The sequence below is a fragment of the Stegostoma tigrinum genome, chromosome 16 (assembly GCF_030684315.1).
Source record: "Stegostoma tigrinum isolate sSteTig4 chromosome 16, sSteTig4.hap1, whole genome shotgun sequence".
Lineage (NCBI taxonomy): Eukaryota > Metazoa > Chordata > Chondrichthyes > Orectolobiformes > Stegostomatidae > Stegostoma > Stegostoma tigrinum.
Genome location: NC_081369.1, coordinates 57110181 through 57131413, shown reverse-complemented (window position 1 = coordinate 57131413; position 21233 = coordinate 57110181). Strand labels below are relative to the sequence as shown.

At 42.2% G+C, this 21233-nt stretch overlaps 1 long non-coding RNA gene across 1 annotated transcript in view; it reads right to left on the bottom strand.

Moving 5' to 3' along the window:
• Positions 1 to 14053: 14053 nt before the first annotated feature.
• Positions 14054 to 21233, bottom strand: part of LOC125459816 (uncharacterized) — a 31338-nt gene continuing 24158 nt past the window's right edge. Inside the window, exon 3 of the long non-coding RNA XR_007249111.2 lies at positions 14054 to 14586. This is a non-coding gene — a long non-coding RNA (uncharacterized LOC125459816). The remainder of the gene's footprint in view (positions 14587 to 21233) is intronic.

Genomic DNA, 21233 nt, shown 5'->3' with positions numbered 1-21233 from the left:
AGGTTCCTGACAAAAAAACATTTTTAATATTTATTATTTGTGAACAACAATAAAAGTGATAGGCTACCCAAGGTGTCGAAGGAATGAGCCACTTGAATTTAGTAGCAGGGCTGTATGGGCTATTACTTTCATACGTCGTGGCTGGTGTAACCTCTGAGGTTGAGAGATTAAAGTAAGTTTTTTAGAGCAACAGCACTTTAACACATTGTACGGAACGAGTTTCCAGATGCATGCAGCCAGGTTTGAGTGGATTTTGAAGCTGTAGGAGTGTGATTAGATTAAAAATGAAGCTGAGAATAATTAAAATTTTGCTCTGGAAATTTACACAGTGCGTCAAAAGCTGGTAGGTTCACCTGCACATCTGCCAATGTGGTATACTGTATCCATTGTACCTGGTGTGGCTTCCTCTACATTGGGGAAACCAAGTGGAGGCTTGGGGACCGCTTTGCAGAACACCTCCGCTCAGTTCGCAATAAACAACTGCACCTCCCAGTCGCAAACCATTTCCACTCCCCCTCCCATTCTTTAGATGACATGTCCATCATGGGCCTCCTGCAGTGCTACAATGATGCCACCCGAAGGTTGCAGGAACAGCAACTCATATTCCACTTGGGAACCCTGCAGCCCAATGGTATCAATGTGGACTTCACCAGCTTCAAAATCTCCCCTTCCCCCACCGCATCCCAAACCCAGCCCAGCTCATCCCCTCCCCCCACTGCATCCCAAAACCAGCCCAGCCTGTCTCTGCCTCCCTAATCTGTTCTTCCTCTCACCCATCCCTTCCTCCCAAACCAAGCCGCACCCCCATCTCCTACCTACTAACCTCATCCCACCTCCTTGACCTGTCCGTCTTCCCCGGGCTGACCTATCCCCTCCCTACCTCCCCACCTATACTCTCCTCTCCACCTATCTTCTTTTCTCTCCATCTTCGGTCCGCCTCCCCCTCTCTCCCTATTTATTCCAGAACCCTCTCCCCATCCCCCTCTCTGATGAAGGGTCTAGGCCCGAAACGTCAGCTTTTGTGCTCCTGAGATGCTGCTTGGCCTGCTGTGTTCATCCAGCTTCACACTTTATTATCTTGGATTCTCCAGCATCCGCAGTTCCCATTATATCTAACTCACCATGGCTTTGAATGGTCTGGTTCCTGCTCTAGTGAGAAGAAGAGAGATTTGAGAGTGCAATTGTCAATACATCTGGTGTCAAAGGCATAATTCTTTTCATTGTTTTCAGGGAAATGTGAACATCACTGGTTAGGCCAGCATTAATTTCCCATCACGAATTGTCCAGAGGGTGGTTAAGTGTCAACCACATTTGTCACATGTAGCCCATACCAGGTAAGGTTGGCAGATTTATTTCCCTAAAGGGCATTCATGAGCCAATGGGTTTTTACAGCTGTCAGACCGTAGCTACTTGGGTAGGCTAACTTTTAATTATAGGCTTTATTGAAGTCACAGTTCACCACCTGCCACAGTGGGACTCAAACTCATGTCCTCAGGATAGAGTTCTTGATTGCTATCCCAGTGACATTATCACACCATCACCACATTCCTCTTGAAGGCCTTTGCCACAGATTTTTGAACATGAAACCTGAGCAAATGAAAATAGCTAGAATGTTAAAAGTACCAGGAAGAACCACCACAAACTGCAATGAACCTTGGAATTCCATTAGAGCAATGGAAAAAAAATGACTTACAAAATTTCGGATGCCTTGAAAAAACACTTTGAACCGTCTACTAATGCCATTTATGAAAACTCTATGTTTAAATCAGGAGCTCAGGAAGAGAGGGTGACTCTTGTGGGCCTGTGTTTAGACCTCTAGCTGAATCTGGTGGGTTTGGCATCTGAAAGATGACCACATCGGTGATAAGGTCATCTTAGCAGTGAGAGACCCTGGTGTAAGAGCATATCAGAAGAAAGAAACATAATGCTCAAGAAAGCTGCGGACATGTACGGAAGCTCTGAGGTGGCTCATCATCAGCTGAAGAGTATTGATGCCAGAATTACTGACAGCTGGCCCAATTTTTCCAAGTACAAGTCATTCAGGATAAAGAAGGGAAATTCATAGAGAATTCAGCAGAATGATCAAGGCCAGAGGGCAGGATGCTCATATTGTGGAGCAAACCACACACAAAGAAAAGGAAGTCCATTCAGAGTGGGGAAAGCTGCACTCTAATGCAAGAAGCTGAATACATTTGCTGGCTAATGTTTTGTTTTCCTGGAAATGAAAACACACCAATAAAATGGAGGGCGGGCAAATGTCAGATAATAATTTTGATGTTTCAGTTTACAGCCTAGACCAGGTTGCATTGTTGTACAGCGTAATGATTCTGAAAAAGTTAATGTTAAATTTGCATTGGCTCAAATCCATGTTCTCACACAGTCTTTGGGTGGAGACAGTGTTCTCCATTAGCCTGATGCACTCTATATGGCACCTGAGAGTCCTTGCTCATCATACCACTGAAGGCAGGCAATGTGTACTTATTGCTCTTGTTCAATAAAATATCTTATTCAAAACAAGTGCCTCATCCGTTTAGAATCTTAAGTATTATATACTCGATCACTGATAATTAGACAAGCCTTAGACACATTCCAGATAAATTGGGATAGAGGGTTCTTGTGGAGTAGTGGTATGTCTGAGACAGGAGACCCAGGTTCAAGTGCTACTTTCTCCAGAGGTGTGTATTTACATCTCTGAACAGGTTGATTAGGAAAATATCTGGAGTGTAGGGAATTGGTGGGAGTGAACCACCTCATACAACCCTAACCCTGTGCCATCTACTGAGGCACCGATCACATTTGGCACATCAGGTCAAGAGAAAGATTAGTTTGTGACTGTTTGAATGTTGAGTGTAGAAGGAGAACATCAAGTGAAATGCGAAGTGTCTGATCGACATCAGTTCTTTGTGCAGTATCGGGAGTGTCATTAACCTGTGTGAAGCTGCTCAAGATGGTGACCAAAAAAATGAAGCTGCTGAAGGTGAATTTGAGACTCTATGATGGAGTGATGCTAGCGTCAAGAGTTAGAGTTTGGTGAAAATCTGATGCAATGGGGAAAAAGAAAGTCTGCAGTTTAAGATCATGGGCATTGGCCAATGTCCCCACAACTCAGCTGAGGTAGCATTGGAACTAAGAGCAGGAGTAGGCAACTCAACACTTCGAGCTTGTTTCACCATTGAATATAATCATGGCTGACCACATCTCAGCCTTAACTCCAATTTTCTGCCTGTTTTCCAGAACTCTTCAAGCCATTACTCATTAAAAATCTGTCTCTTTCCTCCTTAAATTTATTCTGTGTCTAAAGGTTGGTCTGCCAACCCTTAATGAACTAGAACAGATTTTCAATATTTCACATGACATCAAGCAGTTGACAACTGAGTATATCCTAGTCATTTAGAAAGATGCTTTCACAGGCTTGCTGAATATCATATTGAATTTGATTTGAGTACAAGGCCAGTTTAACATCTGCCGAAAAGAGCCCAGTTTCCCTCAAGTCCAATCTGAATGGCAAGAGGGAGGAGCTGGGAAAGAAGAAAATGACTCGGGGAGCTGTTGGACTCCTGCTGGATTACCAGCATGATAACAAAGGGAAAAGGTGGAAAGCTGAGAATGTGTGTAGAACAGAGATAATGGGAACTGCAGATGCTGGAGAATCCAAGATAACAAAGTGTGAAGCTGGATGAACACAGCAGGCCAAGCAACATCTCAAGAGCACAAAAGCTGACGTTTCAGGCCGAGACCCTTCATCAGAGCATCCTCTGATGAAGGGTCTCGGCTCGAAATGTCAGCTTTTGTGCTGCTGAGATGCTGCTTGGCCTGCTGTGTTCATCCAGCTTCACAATTTGTTATAATGTGTGTAGAACAATAGGTTTTCAAAAGAAGATTTGAAGAGACCATGCAAGCTATTGAAGAAACCTCTTAACCTACCTCACTGATGGTTCTTGGCAAGTGAACAAAGATAAACATAGCAGTTCTCTCAACTGGGGCAGATGATGACACAGTAGTAAGGTCACTTTACAAGTAATTCAGAGGCCTAGGCTAACATCCTGACATTGTAATTCCAACTAAATTCAATTAATAATTCTGAAATTGAAAGCAAGTCTCACTGATGGTGATCAGGAAACATTTTTTAATTGACATAAAACCCTAACTGGTTCCATAATGTTCCTTACGGAAGGAAATCTGTCATCCTTCCCTGATCTGGCCGACATGTGACTCCAGTCCCACAGCAATATGGTTGTCTCTTAATTGTGATCAGATCAAGGGCAAATCAGAATTGGTAACAAATGCTCACCTTGACAACAGTGCCTTTATTCCATAAAATAATTTGTTTAAAAAAAAACTACCTTCTGCGTGCCATTTGGGAGATACAGCTGAATCCTTATACTATTACACGTGACCATTGCTCCAGAAGAGTTATCAATGCAGATCGGACAAGATGTCAGTGATCTTCCCAGCATGGGAGATATTGTGGATGATCAATGGATGTGGAGACACAACGGAGGAAAGCATTACAGGCCAAGATTCCAACCTAGTGAGACTCCTGCAGAGAGTTTGAGGATGAACTTGAAGCTGCCACTATGCACTGGAGGGAATGAATGCTTCAGAAGATTGCTTTTTCCTGGATTGCCAGACAGGAAATGGTTACAGAGATATGGAGGGGGTGGAGGCCAAGGGTGTAGTTGTACTGGAAACACGAGAATTTTAAATCAAGGATTTTGGCGACTCAGAGCCCAAGTAGGTCTGTGTGTACATGGAAGTGATGGATAAGCAGGATACATTGCAAACTAGGATATGAGCAACTGAATTTTGGATGACTTCAGATTTACATTTGTGGAATTGTTATGAAGCTCACCCAATTTTCAGCCCACTGATTTGTAAAAATAAATCTAAAGCATGAAAAATGAGTGTTTGACTGGTCCATTTTCTCAAAATAAATACTTTGTTTGTGCTGAGCTTTTTATTCTCTAATTCTTTCATGGGATGTTGCCCTTTGGTCATTCAAACTTTTCTCCAACTGTTGCTAAAATAAAAAAGATTTTCTCCACATTTCTGGCAAAAGTTTTAAATTCTTTTAGTTGGTAATTATCTGGAGATCATGTTTGACCACAACAGTTTATTTTGTATTAATCACATCATGCAGTACTGCCCCAACTCATCAGCTCCACCATACCCATAGACTGGAATTCGAATTTCAGTCTCTCTCAAACACCGTGATCTTAGGAACTTCAGATGCTGGAGAATCTGAGATAACAAGATGTAGAGCTGGATGAACACAGCACGCCAAGCAGCATCAGAGGAGCAGGAAGGCTGATGTTTTAGGCCTCGACCCTAGGCCCGAAACGTCAGTCTTCCTGCTCCTCTGATGCTGCTTCGTGTGCTGTGTTCATCCAGCTCTACACCTTGTTATCTCTTAAACACAATTCAATTTAAATGCAAAGATTCTGTAGACATCATAATTTCTAACATTAAGGGAACATCTACTGTTACCAAAGTCTATGTCACTGCTTCCTCGTTTTTGTATTTTATGAATATAAGTATTTTTTAAAATGGAAAGTAGCCATTAGAACCATGTACCACAATCTTTATTAATACACCTGCAGTTCTTCACCATAATCACCTTACAAATTATAGAGTCATAGAGTCATACAGCACAGAAACAGACCCTTTGGTCCAACCAGTCCATGCCAAACATAATGTCAAACGAAACTAGTCCCACTTGCCTGCTTCTGGTCCATATCCTTCCAAACCTTTCCTATTCAAGTATCAATCTAAATGTGTTTTAAACATTGTAATTGTACCCGTATTCCTTCGAAAGTTCATTCCCCATGCAAGCATTCCTTTCTCCCTCCTGAACCCATTTATACCTTTCACTTCAACAGCCATTTTTGATCATTTTCCTTGACAACTCTTTAGAAAATATTCTTAATCCAAATTTCCATTGAATCACTTGAGGTTACAGCACAGAAACCATTCAGCTCACCCATCAGTTCCGAGTACCATTTAGCGTTATCCAACCCTCCCACTCAGCCTGTAAGTGACATTATTCCCTATTTTATATATATCAAAATTCTGTTTAAAAGCCTCCTCTGCTTGAACAAAGGCTTGTGGTAGAGAATTCCAGTTTTTAATTGATTCATCTGCTGACTAACACAATATTGTATTTACGTAGCATTTTCAATATATAACATTTCGCTAGAGCTTTCCCAAACATCGAGCCATATCAGGTGGTATAGGACAGGTGAACCAAAGCTGGCTCTAAGAAGATTTGAAGGAGTTTCTTAAAATAAGAGAACAAGGTAGAGACGTCTGACAGAGTTTACAGTATTGGCAGCAGAAGTTGAGCCCATAAACGGGGGAGTAATTAAAATTGAGTATGTTTGAGAAGTCAGTAGAATGTAAATTCCAGGGTGGGTAAATCAATGCAACTCATTGTATTGAATGAAAGTTGGAGTGACCGACCATTAAAACAAAATAAATAACTAAATTTTGATTGTCACATCCATGTAGTATGTTGCTTATGACTGGAACGACCATAACTGCAGGAGATATGGGGATCTGTAGGAGAGTTGGGATTGCTGGAGTTTATTAACAACACTTGTGGTTAATGGTCATAGTGCTTATGCTCACAAAGAAAACAGATGGTCAGTCCTTCAGAACTGTCCAAGAAATAAGGACCAAAGACCTCCTTATGGAATAAAGAGCAAACCATCCCCATAAGTCCAATCCCTTAAAATACTAGTCTGTTGGTCACCCTTTAACTTCTCCACAATTCACCTTTCTTCTTTTACACTTCATTTTGAGGGCAGAGCTTAGAATATCTTTCTTTAAACTTCCATTGACCACCACTGCAATGCAAATTGATTCTGAATTGCTAACAATAGACACTGTTCTCACAGTGGAGGGTTAAGTATTAGAATTAACAAAATATGTGACTTTCAGTAAGTGTAACCTTTTATGAAACTTTCTATTCATTTTTTTTCCCCTTTTTTACAGGGCTTTCCACATCCTTTGGGATGTGAATGCTGTAATGGAAAATGGAAAATTAAGATCCCTCATGTTAAGTTTGTGGTCCTTAGCTATTCAGATGACCTCACCAATTTCCCGACAAGTGTGAATAAGCTCATACTTACATGTAACAATTAAATTTGCTTGTTCAAGAAATCCCAGCCATCCAATTCCTGTTTATTTCAGGCTACCTAAAATATATAGAATATGAATTTGACCACCTTCCAAGATCATCAAATATTAAATATTTTTTGACACATCAATTAATAGCTCGAGGTCAGGGCGGTTTACTGTCACCACGTAAGTGGCTTGTGCCTTAAACATGATGAAATGCTTTACACATTAGGAGTAAACATTAATTATATTAGCAACATAAACATTGTTCACAAGATAGTGGAGATCCAGGATATAGGTCTTCACTCAAAGAGATCCTACACTGTTCTGTCTTATCCCATACAAGTCATTATGGTATTATCAGATTGGGTGGAGCGTACTTCAGGCTTCAACATTACCCCCTTCAGAACCATTAGCTTATACAACATCTCATCCAAGCTTTACTCCCATAGATAATATTTGTACACTTGTATGGGTTGTTATACTCATCACTGCCCCATCTCCCTGTACAGTCACTGACTTCACAAATTAAGGTAACCAAAAGCATTCATAATGTGCCCACTTTGGACATGAGAAAATGGTAGGTATTTGGCTTGAGGGCCATTAACCTTAACATAGGCTGTAAGGGCTCCCTGTACTGGAAACCTTTTATCTTAGCATGTCCTTCACTAAGCATGTCCTTCCTGGCAAAACAAGGAAGTTGGGCCAGTAACTTAATGCCCTGAATTTATTTGGAGTGGAAATCTTCCTTGCTAAATCAAGTAGTTGCTTCATATCATCTGGGTGATCTTTTGCCGATTGAGTTCTCTTTGTGGAAGATGGCCGCTTTGTTAATTCAATAATTTCCTTTTCATGTAATAGAATCCTGGATCTCCATGCCAGGTAGATTGTTCATAGACTCATTATTGATCCCAACAACAATTCTGTTTCTTATTAATCCTGAATGCAAAGCTGCAGTGTCATTGATTTCAACCAATATGTAAATAGCATACATGAAATTATCTTCAATATGTAAATAGCATACATGAAATTATCTTCGGTGATTTACCTGATGCTGAACTTTTCTTTTAAATCTTAGTCTTTCAAAATTTGCTCTCAAAAATTTATAGAACTTCATCAAAAGTCTTCTTCTATGTCTTAATGACAAATAACATGACCAGCTGTAGGTCTTCTTACATTCAATAGTATAATTCCTTTTCAGCTTGTGAGTTGCTGTGTAGTTTGGAAGTAATTTTCTATCTTGAAAACTGTTCTCTCTAAGATGCCCAATGCTGTCTATTATATGGTCCATCTCTGAAACGAAATCTGCCAGTAAGTATTGTTTCTCCTGACATTTCTTCCTAATGTGACCATTTATTCTAACCTTAAAGATTTTTTTTAAATGCAGCAATACCTCAATGGTACTTTATTCTACTTGCTGATTTTAAATTCTGCAATATTTCAACATTTTTATTCTCTTTGCCTGAAAGATGTTTCAACCTGCTGTACACCAATATTTTTTTAAAATCCTTCTCTTAAAATGTTCAATTTTTTAATATAGTAATGTTGTATTTTAGTACTCCTTGCTATGATTAAACGGAGCTTTCCGTAGTTTCAGGCAAACTTTCACAGCCTGATAAAAATGCCATTCCTTTTCCATGACATTCCCAAGTAAAGCCTGGTGCCTTCAACCTTCAGGAATTCTTCCTGCCTGAACCACAGTTTAAGTTATGGGGATGTCCCGCTCTTGTCACTGCCTCAATAGTTTCTGCACCATGTTCTCCTGTTATACCCCTGCCTGAGTCAGCTTTTAAACTGCATCTTTGATGCCTTAATTCTGGCTTTGTGAAATCATCAGTATTACAAGCTTGGTTTAATTTATAGATGTGCTGAGTTCACTGTTCAACTGCTTTACTCTTCAGCTGTTGTAGCTGCTGGCTACAACATGAGTAATCTTGAAGCTATAATGTCTTTAAAGTTGCTTACATCTATTATTATTTCCAAAAAACCCAGAACTCTCTGCCCTTCCATTTACTAGAATTCTCACCATTGTTACTACATTGCATGGTACAGCTAAACTGAATTCCAAACCTCACTGATCACCATGCTGCACTCTTTAGGATGTCAACCATCAGTGGCTTGCGGTTGGGGTGGTTTGCTGCCACCAAGCCTGTTTTGTTCAAATGTAATTTACAGCAATGTTAGCAATCGAGTACAAGTTAGATTTGTATGATAAATATTGGGCTGAATCTTAACCAGAAATTGGATCAATGTCATTTTTTCCCACGTTTCATGGACAGTTTCTCTCTCCAAGTGCTAATGTGTTTTCCTGTGATGTCTTCCCAAGTTTGCATCATGACATTTGCACTATGTCCCCATGCCACACTGCTGATCAGAGTCTCCCCAGTCTTGAGTGATAATGGGAACTGCAGATGCTGGAGAATCCAAGATAATAAAATGTGAGGCTGGATGAACACAGCAGGCCAAGCAGCATCTCAGGAGCACAAAAGCTGACGTTTCGGGCCTAGACCCTTCATCAGAGACGGGGGTGGGGTGAGGGTTCTGGAATAAATAGGGAGAGAGGGGGAGGCGGACCGAAGATGGAGAGAAAAGAAGATAGGTGGAGAGGAGAGTATAGGTGGGGAGGTAGGGAGGGGAGCTGCCTTGTGCACATTTGTAAAGTTCCTTGTGCAGCATAAAGCACCAACATCTATCAGAGCCTTTGCAGTTAACTTGACATTGTCTTCCTACATTCATCTTTCTGAAAGTCACAAACTAATTTTTTACCTTGACTTGATGGTGCCAAATTCCTGTGCTGGCACATCATTCATATCTGCCAGTACCTGTGCCATATGACAACTTATTCATTCAAAGGATTTGTGAATGTTTGAATTAGTTGATTGCTCCCAGAGGTTATAAATACCCCGTGGCTGGCTATGTTTTAAGGGTGATCGAGATTGATTTTGATCTCATTTGGAAGCAAGGATGCATGCAATTATTGAGTTATACAGCACAGAAACAGATCTTTTAGCACAACACATTCACACAAACCAAGTTCCCTGAACTGAGATAACAAAGTGTGGAGCTGGATGAACACAGCAGGCCAAGCAGCATCTTAGAAGCACGCTCCTAAGATGCTGCTTGGCGTGCTGTGTTCATCCAGCTCCACACTTTGTTATCTCGGATTCTCCAGCATCTGCAGCTCCTATTTCCCCTGAACTGAGCTAGTCCTGTCTGCCTGCATTTGGCTGAGGCAGGAGTTCACCATTCATCGTGTTAAACAGCCGAGCAGATCCCACTTCATCCTAGGACATACAGTGTTATAATACAATATAACAATATAATACAAGACAGCAGAGGAACAGGCCCTCTAGCCCATCAAGCCTGCACTGATTCCTAATCCTTGTTTAGACAATACAGTTCTTAGATCAGTTTATAGCCCTGTTTGAAGTTAAAGACCCATCCCTATGGATAGACCTTTCCTGAGCCCGTGTAGCTTTTTTAACTGAGTCATAGAGCATGGAAACAGACCCTTCGGTTCAACCAATTCATGTCGAATGTTATCCCAAACTGAGGTAGTCCCACCTGCCTGTTCCTGGCTCATATTCCTCCAAACCTTTCCTATTCATGTACTTATCCAATTGTCTCTTAAACATTGTAATTGTACTCATATCCACCACTGCCTCAGAAAGTTCATTCCATCCTCAAAGCATCCCCTCTGTAAACAAATTGCGCCTGATGTCTCTTTTAAATCTCTCTCCACCCACCTTAAAAATGGGCCCCCAGTCTTGGAATCCCCTAACCTAGGGAAAAGACGCCTACCATTAACCTATCTATACTTCTCACTATTTTACAAACCTCTGTATGGTCACCTCTCAGCCTCCTACATTCCAGTGAAACAAGTCCTAACCTATCCAGCCTTACTTTGTAACTCAAGCCTTCCATACCTGGCAACATCCTGGTAAATCTCTTCTGAGCCCTCTCCAGCTTAATAATATCATCCGTATAACTGGGTGACCAGAACTGGATGCAGTTTTCCAGGAGAGTCCTCACCAATATCCCGTACAACCTCAACATAATATCCCAGCTCCTGCACTCAAAGAACTGCACAATAAAAGGCAAGCGAGTCTCAAAGGATAACTGACTTTGTTGAGGAAATTCAACTGATTAAAAACCTTTCTTTTCGCTTTCTTTAATTGATTCCTTAGAACATGTCAGCAGTGGTTCAGCAAGCAGTGAGTAGGTGACAGCCTCATGGTATTGTTGCTAGACTATCAATCCAGAGATCCAGGTAATGTTCTGGGGACCTGAGTTTGAATCTTGCTAAGGCAGACAGTGGAATTTTAATTCAATTATAATCTGGAATTAGGAATCTAATGTTGACTATTGCTGATTGTCAGGAAAATCCCATCTGGTTCACGAACATCCTTCAGGGAAGGAAACTGCCATCCTTACGTGGTCTGGCCTACATGTGACTCCAGACCCACCGCAATGTGGTTGACGCTGAACTGCCCTCTGGGTAATTAGTGATGGGCAATAAATGTTGATCCAGCCAGTGGTGCCTTCATCCCATGAATGAATAAAAAAATGTATTGCTGCCTCAGAGTCATATTATTATGGTTCCTGCTCCACTCCAGAAGCTTAGGTCAGATTGGTCCTTCAGTGTAATACAGATAGAAGGCCACGCCATTGGAGGGATTGTCCATCAGATGAAATTTTAATGCAGAGCTCCGTCTTTCTTCTAAAGCGGATGCAAAAGATTCCACAGGGCCTTCAATGAAATCAGAGAGCCATCCATCCCCAGTGCTCTGACTAATATTGATATCTCCATCGACATCACAAAACAGAACTGGTCGATGTCTTGATGCTGGACGTGAGCTGCCTGCTGTGTTTTCAACATCACAAGGGGAACACCATTCGAGAAAGTGGGGTTGCAGGAACAGCAACTCATGTTCCGCTTGGGAACCCTGCAGCCCAATGGTATCAATGTGGACTTCACCAGCTTCAAAATCTCCCCTTCCCCTACTGCATCCCTAAACCAGCCCAGTTCATCCCCTCCCCCCACTGCACCACACAACCAGCCCAGCTCTTCCCCTCCACCCACTGCATCCCATAACCAGCCCAGCCTGTCTCTGCCTCCCTAACCTGTTCTTCCTCTCACCCATCCCTTCCTCCCACCCCAAGCCGCACCTCCATTTCCTACCTACCAACCTCATCCCACCTCCTTGACCTGTCCGTCTTCCCTGGACTGACCTATCCCCTCCCTACCTCCCCACCTATACTCTCTCCACCTATCTTCTTTACTCTCCATCTTCGGTCCGCCTCCCCCTCTCTCCCTATTTATTCCAGAACCCTCACCCCATCCCCCTCTCTGATGAAGGGTCTAGGCCCGAAACGTCAGCTTTTGTGCTCCCGAGATGCTGCTGGGCCTGCTGTGTTCATCCAGCCTCACATTTCATTATCTGCCATTCGAGAAAGGTTAGTTTGCTGATTGGCAAATGCTTTGATACATCCCAAGTTTGAGAAAGGTGTAACTGTCCTGTCTTTCTTTAGGAAACGGTTGATTTCCTCGATTGTTCAATTCTCCCTGCGCTTCCTCAGTTATTCACGGTAACTTTTCAATTCCTGATCAACCTTCCACGTTCAACCCTCCCATTGACTTGAGGCCATCCAAATTCCCACATCCCAGATTCTAACACACACCAAGTCCCATTCACCGTACTCCCCCTGTGTTCTGTTTCGGGACCCCTTCAAATTTAAAATCTTCGCCCTTTTTTGCAAATCCCTGCAGCACCTTTAGTTTCCTTCCCTAAATCTATCCCCTTTCTCTGGTTCCCTCCTCATGGAAAAGAATATTTTTTGACCAAACCCTTTGTCAGCCACCTAATATCACCTTACTTGATAAAATAGCCATATTTTGTTTGATAACTGTAACATTTTATTACCTTTCAGATGCTTGTCTAAACACAAGTCATTGTTGTAGCATTGGAGCAAGAGATTTTCCAGAAATTAATAATTGACTTAAAGTCCTGAATCAGAAGTGGCGGGGGGGGGAAACATTGTGTTTGTGCCAAATGTAATCACTGAATATAAATATGAAAGAATATTAGATATTTTTACGTTTATTAAAATGATGGCAATGTAAAACCTATTAAGTGGCAGGATTTTGAGCGGATGCTGCCCTCTAGTGCTGAATGAGACAAGTACACGTATCTTTACATTTTGGAGGAGCCTCTGAAGGGGAGTTTGTTGGCTATTCTGACGTACACAAATCTTGAAATTAAATCTATAAATGTGACGGACAAGCTGGTGACAATTGTGTCGTTTGTGTTTTGAACGTTTTGATTAAAGTGAAACCATGACATCCCAAATCCAATGTCAACTGCTTAACTCCTCTTGAGTGTAAATGAGTGAGATATATCTGTGGGCGACTTAGTGATAGAAACCCAATCAGCCGAGATCTCTACCTCCTGCATCAATCTTGTAAACCCTTAGCTTGGCATCTTTCAAACGCGTCTGTTTTCGTCTCCAATTTCATCTTTTTCGTCCTAGGTAATGGATTTTCTCACTGAGATGGACAGGCACCGCCTGCTAAAGTTTCTGCCTTACTTTTTAGCACAAGAATTAATTGATTAGGTGCCTACTGCATTGGGCTTGAAGTTGTGTGGGGTGAAGGGTCAGACGTACAAGGAAAGATTGGTTTTCCTTGAAGCAGCAAAGTTTAAAAGGGAACCTAACGGAGGTGTATAAGATTATTACAGGTATAAGAAGGCACTTTTTTTCGATTGGTAGAGGTGGTAATAACCGGGGGGGGGGGGCATAGATTTAATGTAAGGTATAAGGCTAAGATAATCTTAGAATCCTACAGTGTGGAAACAGGCCATTCGGTCCATCGAGTCCACATCAACCCTCCAAAGAGTTTCCCACCCAAATCCAATCCTACCCTATCCCTGTAACCTTGCATTTCCCATGGCAAACCTACCTAGAATACACATCCCCCCCGGACGCTGCAGGAAATTTAGCACGGCCATTTCCCCTAGCCTGCACATCTTTGGGACTGTGGGAGGAAACCGGAGCATCCAGAGGAAACCCACACTGACACAGAGAGAACGTGCAAACTCTGCAAACACAGGCGCCCCAGGCTGGAATTGAATCCGGGTCCCCAGCGCAGTCAGGCAACTGTGGTAACCACTACGTTGAGGAAAATGTATTTTTTTTCAATCGGAAAGTTGGTGAGATTCTGGAAACCCTAACCCTAACCCCACTGCCTAAAAGGATTGCTGAGACAGAAAAACTCCTAACATTGAAGCAGAATGTAGATTTTCACTTGCAATGTTGTAGCCTCCAGGACTATGGGCTAAAAGCTGGGACGTGGGATTGGAATAGTCAGTTCTTTGTTGACATACACAGATATGATTGGCTGAATGGTTTCCTTCTCTGCTGTAATTATCTGTGAATCCAGGAGATGTTGGGCTCTTTTTTTTATATCTGGGCAGAAAGAAAGAAAGAAGTAAGAGAGAAAGATAGAAAACAAAAGACTTGCATTTCGATAATAATAAAATGTGAGGCTAGATGAACACAGTAGGCCAAGCAGCATCTCAGGAGCACAAAAGCTGACGTTTCGGGCCCAGGCCCTTCACCAGAGAGCCACAAAAGCTGGCGTTTCGGGATGAAGGGTCTAGGCCCGAAACGTCAGCTTTTGTGCTCCTGAGATGCTGCTTGGCCTGCTGTGTTCATCCAGCCTCACATTTTATTATCTTGGAATTCTCCAGCATCTGCAGTTCCCATTATCACTTGCATTTCGATAGTGATTTTTACAACTGCATCATGTCTTTTCTACCAGAGACATCTTCCTTAAGTATTGTGACTTTTGATTTGAACGCGTTTGCAATGTAGGAAACATAGCAATGAATTTATTCATATCAAGCCCCACAAACAACAGTGATGTTGGTTTGAGGGATATCTGTTAGCCACAACATGAGGAACAACACTCCCAGTCCACTTTGAAATAATATCATACAGCCACATAATAGGGCAGACGGTTATCAATTAAACTTTCTACTTGGAAAAGATTTAGAGAAACCACTCTCATGCTTTGTCAATGTGGAAAAAAATAGAAAAATGGAGCAGGGGTAAATCATTTGGCCCAATAAGCCTGCTATGCTATTCAATATGATTGTGGCTAATATTCTATCGTATGCCATACACCACTCTCTTTCCATACTATTTGATGGCCTTAGCATCTAGAAATGTTTCCATTTCATTCCATAATATATATTTAGTGACTTGGCCTCTAGCACCTTAAGGGGTAGAAAATTCCACAGGTTCAATGCTCTCTGAGTGAAGAAATGTTTCCTCATTTCAGTTTTAAATGGTGTTAAGTGTATCCTGAGACCATGATCCCTTGTTCTAGATATCTAAGATCTAGAATCATCGGTATTTATCATGCTGGCCTTCATCGGCCGAGGCATTGAATGTAGGAGTTGAAACATTATGTTACAGTTGCATAAGTCGTTGGTGAGGTCGCACTTGGAGCATTGTGTACAGCTTTGGTCACCCTGTTATAAGAAAGACATAGTTAAACTGGAAAATGTGCAAAGAAAATTTACAAGGATGTTGCTGGGACTCATAGGCCTCAGTTTTAGTGAGAGGTTGGCCAGAATAGGACTTTATTCCTTGGAATGTAGGAGAATGAGGGCTGACTTTATTGAAGCATACAAAATCATAAAAGATATAAAAAGCATGGAAGCATATAGTCTGTTTGCCCGGGATGGGGAATTGAAAACTAGAGAGCATAGATTTAAGGTGAGAGGGAGATGATATAAGAAGGACGTGAGGGGCAACTTCTTCACGCAGAGGGTGGTGCATATTGGAATAGGCTGCCAGAGAAAGTAGTTGAGGTGGGCGCAATAATTTATTTAAAAAGCATTTGAATAGATTATTGGATTAGAAAGGTTAAGAGGGATATGGACCAAATACGCGCAATTGGAACTGGCTGAGGGGGCACCAAGGACCAGCTTGGGCTGAAGGGCCTGTTTCCATGCTGTAGTACTCTATGACTCTACAGCTGACTATCGTCCCTGCATCCAGTCTGTCCTGCCCAGTCAGAAATATGTACATTTCAATGAGTTCCCCTCTCATTCTTCAAAATTCCGATGAGTACAGGCCTGGACAATCCAATATTCACACAACAAAAAAAACAAGGATCTGGGGATGCTGAAAACCCAAAACAAAAAACAGAAATTGCTGGAAAAACATTTGTGAAAGGTAGACAATGGCATCAGGAGAGGGGAGAATATGTCTTTCACAGAATGAACACCTCCTTCAAGTGGAAGGCCTAATTCAGGAGGGAAATTGCAATCTTACACCATAAGAACATAAGGCATAGGAGCAGAATTAGGCCATTCAGCCCACTGAATCTGCTCCACCATTCGATCGTGGCTGCCTTTGGGGATGGACTGCTGATCAGCGAGGCTGGCAAAGTGACAAGGTGAGACATTGGGGTAGAAGTTTTCACAGGGATATCCTGCAATCATGCCATAAGACCGTAAGATAAAGGAGACACAAGATAAATGTAATTTAAGAATTAGGCTTATTGGCCCTTCAAATCTGGTCCAGCATTCGATCATGGTTGATAAGCTTTTCAACCCTGTTATCTTACCTTCTCCCTGTAACCCTTGATCCACTTACCAATCAAGAACCCAGCCAGCCGTGTCTTAAAGACACTCAAAGACTTGATCTGTGCAGCCTTCTGCAGCAAAAATTCCCAGATTCTCACCCTCTGGCTGTGGAAATTCCTCCTCATCTCTAAAGGGTGGGCCCCTACACTCCAAGGCTGTGCCCTTGGGTCCTAGTCTCTCCCACTTGAGGAAGCATCTTTTCCAATCCACTCTATCCAGGCCTCTCAGTTTTCTGTAAGTTTCAATCAAATTCCCCCTCAACCTTCCTAAATTCTATCAAGCACAGACCCAGCGCCGTCAACTACTCCTCATATTTCAAGCCCTTCAACACCGTGATCATTCATGTAAAACCCCTCTAGACTCTCTCCAATGCCAGCACACATCTTACTTTAGGTATAGGGTCCAAATCTGCTCATAATATTCCAAATGGGGTCTGACCAGAGCCTTGTACAGCCTTAGCAGCACATCCCTTCTCCTGTATTTTAGGCCTCTTGAAATGAACGCTAACATTGCATTTGGCTTCCTGACTGCCAACTAAACCTGCATTTTAGCCTGAAGAGAACCCTGAAGTAGGCCTCTCAAGCCTCAATGTGTTTTAGACTTATGAAGCCTTTCCATGTTTAGAAAATAGTCTACACCTCTATTCATCCTACCAAAGTATATAACCTCACACTTTCCCACAGTGTATTCCATCTTCCACTTCTATGCCCACTCTCCTAGGAAGGCTGAGTCCTTCTACAGCCTCCTGCTTCCTCACCACCTCTTGTTCCTACAACTATCTTTGTGTCATCTGCAAAATCAGCAACACTGCCTGAGTTCCTTTGTCCAGATTGTTAATGTATAGAGTGAATAATTGTGTTCCCAACACAAATATCCGCCTATGGAACTCCATTAGTCACTCCAAATTATCTTGAAAAAGACCCCTTTATCCCTACTCTCTGCCTTCTGCCAGTCAGCCAGTCCTCTATCCAGGCCAAAACCTTGCCCCTAATACCATGGGCTATTATCTTATTTAGAAGGTTCCCGTGTGGCACTTTCTCAAAGGAATCCAAATGAATCAAATTCACTGGCTCTCAGTTTTCTAACTAGCTCATTGCCTCCTCAAAAGCAAAGCCATGCTGACTCAGCCCTAATTTACCATGCATCTCCAAGCACTCTGCAAGCTCATCCTTAAGAATGATCTCTAAAATCTTTGCAACAACCAAGGCCAAACTACCAGCCTATCCATTCTTTGCCAGCCTATCCCGTATGCTGCCTCCCTTCCTTCTTTAACAGTGGTGTTACTTTAGCCATTCTCCAGTCCTCCGGCACACTCCTTGTCTCCAGTAATTCCTGAAAGACCTCCACCAATGCCTTTACAATCTCCACAGCTACCTCCTTTAGAACTCTGGAGTTCAGCCCATCTGGTGTGTAGGTGATTTATCTCCCTTCAGACCTTTTGCCTTCCCAGCACCTTCTCCTTAGTGGGGGCCATTACATTCACCTCTGCACTCTGCCTCTCTGGAAGTACTGTGCTATAAAGGGGAGGTCGAAGCTCGCTGATAATTAAAATCAAAACACAAGCCCCCCGTCTATTACAGTGGGAGTGGAGGCCCCCCTTTAATAATTAAAGCCCAAAACTTACAGAGAAGCTTGCCTCGCCTTACCTAATTTGTTAAACTGTTACAGAGATGGCAAAGTTAAATGAAAGAAAATCCCTGATGGACTATAAATAGCAACAATTTGTTTATTTAACCCTACCTGTGAACAAATTAATGGAATTGCAATTTGAACAATTCCCCCCGAAGTGCTACCTGCTCCTTAACTGAACTAAATTCTACTGGAATGCTGCTCAAACAAACACAAGTCCAACTAATATAAACCCAGTTAATAAGACATTAATAAATTAAAACTTAATCTCTCCAAATTCGCACCAACTGCATCCTCTGGAACACTTTGCCTTCTCCAGCCTGTCTTCTGTCGATCTCAAGTCACAAATCTTTTTCTTCCACTGATTTTGCTGTCAGAGATGTTTTCTTTGCAAAGATTCTTAGCTAGAAGTACCTTTGATTAATTAGGTGATGCTTTCTCAGAGAGCTAAAAGGTGTTGTCTCTTGGTATTTGGCATTTGGCTGTCCGATTTTCCAAATGCCCTCATCTTTATACCCTTGATGACCTATTAACTTCTTTACACTCAGATTGGCTCTAGCTTGTCAAGACCACCAGATATAAATTTAATAGGTTTTTACAATCTGTGGGTTTGATTTAAATTTATTAACTAAATTTGAAAAGAATCGTTGTATTGATAAAAATGCTTCTTGGCCGTTTCCATACAAAATGTTGCCATTCAGACACTCTCTGCATATACATGCATTTCAAGCTGCTGGTCAGGCACCCATTTTAACTCTAAAAACTGAAAAAAACCACCATCTTTTAAAGGGGAAATGCAATGTTTCCTCCCATTTTACAACTTTACACACACCAACCTCGCAACAACTGGTATGCTACTCATATCTTCCACTATGAAAACCGATGCCAAGTACTATTCACTGCCTCCGCCATTTCTTTCTTCTCTGTTGCTACCTCTCCAGCCTCATTCTCTATGGTCTAATGTCCATTCTTGCCTCTTTCTTACCTCACAAATATCTAAGAAAAAAACTCTTGCAATCTTTTTTATATTACTAACTAACTTGCTCTCATACTTCATCTTATTACTCCTTGTTGCTTTTTTAGTTATCCTGTGCTCATTTTGAAAAGCTTCCCAATCCTTTGGCTTCCCACTAATCTTCAGTGCAACATAAGCTTTTTCTTTTGCTTCCTTTATATAGTCCTCAACTTCCCTGGTTAGTCATGGTTGCCTTGACTTGTCTTAGTACGCTCCTTCTTCCTTGAGATGAATTTCTGCCGTGCCTCCCAAGTTACCCCAGAAACCTCTACCATTGCTGCTCTACCATCTTCCCTTTCAATCAGCTCTGGCCAGCTCCTCATTCATGTCTTTATGGATCCCTTCCCTCAAGCTGGAATACCATTACATCAGAATCCAGCTTCTCTCTCAAACAGCAGGCCAAATGTTGTCATTTTATCGTTACTGACCCCCAGGGGTCCCTTCATCTTAAACTCCCTAATCAAGCCTGCCTCATTATATATCACTGAAAACCTGAATAGTCTGGTCCCTAGTGGGCTCTACCACAATCTGTTCCAAAAACACCACATTGTAGATACTCCACAAATTTGTTTTCACGGGATCCACTACCAACCTGATTTTCCAAGTCCTGCTGAATATTGAAGTCCCCCACGTTTATTATAACACTGCCATATTTACATGCCGTGCCCATCTCCTGATTTATTTTCGGCTCCACATCCTCACTACTGCTAAGATGCCTGTACACAACTCCCAAGAGGGTTTCTTTTCTTTTGCTGTCCCTCAATACTACTCACGCACGTTCAATGTCTTCCAGCTTGAAATCATTTCTTCCTATCAATTCAGTCCCATTGCCAACGAACAAGGCAAACCCAACCCCTCATTCCATCTGCTTGGCTTTTCGATAGGATGTGTATCCTTGAATGTTTAGTTCTCAGCTCCGATCCCCTTGCAGCTGCGTCTCTGTGATACCCTCAACATCATACCTACCGATTTCAATCTGTGCCACAATGTTACTAACCTTGTTGCATACACTGTAAGCATTTATGTATAACACCATCAGTCCTATGTTGACTGCCCTCTTTCTCATAGTTGTCTCCTTATCTGCTATGCCTGAAGTTTGATTCCTGAACCTTGCCACACTCTCTGGCCTATGCTGAGCACTCCCCACCTTTAACACTTTTCACAATTTTCCATGTAACTGTACCTATCCCACCAATATTTAGTTAAAGCCCTACCCACAGTCCTAGTTATGAGGTTTGCCAAGACTCAAGATTCAGGTAGAGGAATCCAGGAGTTACTGCTGAAGGAGCCTCAACCCTTGAGATTGCCTAGCAAATTTGAGATTCTTGCTCCCTTGGTGGGTGAGAATGGGATATGCAGGGTGAAGCAGCTCCCTTCTTCCCCAGTGTGGTCGCAATGACCTATGAAGCCAAGCCTGATTCTCCCTCACCAACTTTTGTGTCATGTGTTTACCTCTTTAGTCTTGTTGATCCTGTGCTAGTTTGCTCATGGCTCAGGCAGTAATCAGGAGATTATCAACTTTTCAGTTCCTTCAGCAGAACCTCTCTCCTTGTTCAACAAATATCGCTGGCATCCACGTGGACTACAAAAGCTGGATGTTTCCCTTTCCACTCCAAGCTCCTCTGTAGGCCAGATTCGAACCCAGGCACCAGGCAGGCAACACAGCCTTCAGGACTCTTGATTATGGCCAGAGAAAACAATGCCCATTCCCCTGACTATACTATCCCCAATTGCAACTGCATTTCTTGCTTATCCCCTCCCTTGAATGGCTCTCTCTGTATCACAGTGCAATGGTTACTTTGCTCATCCTC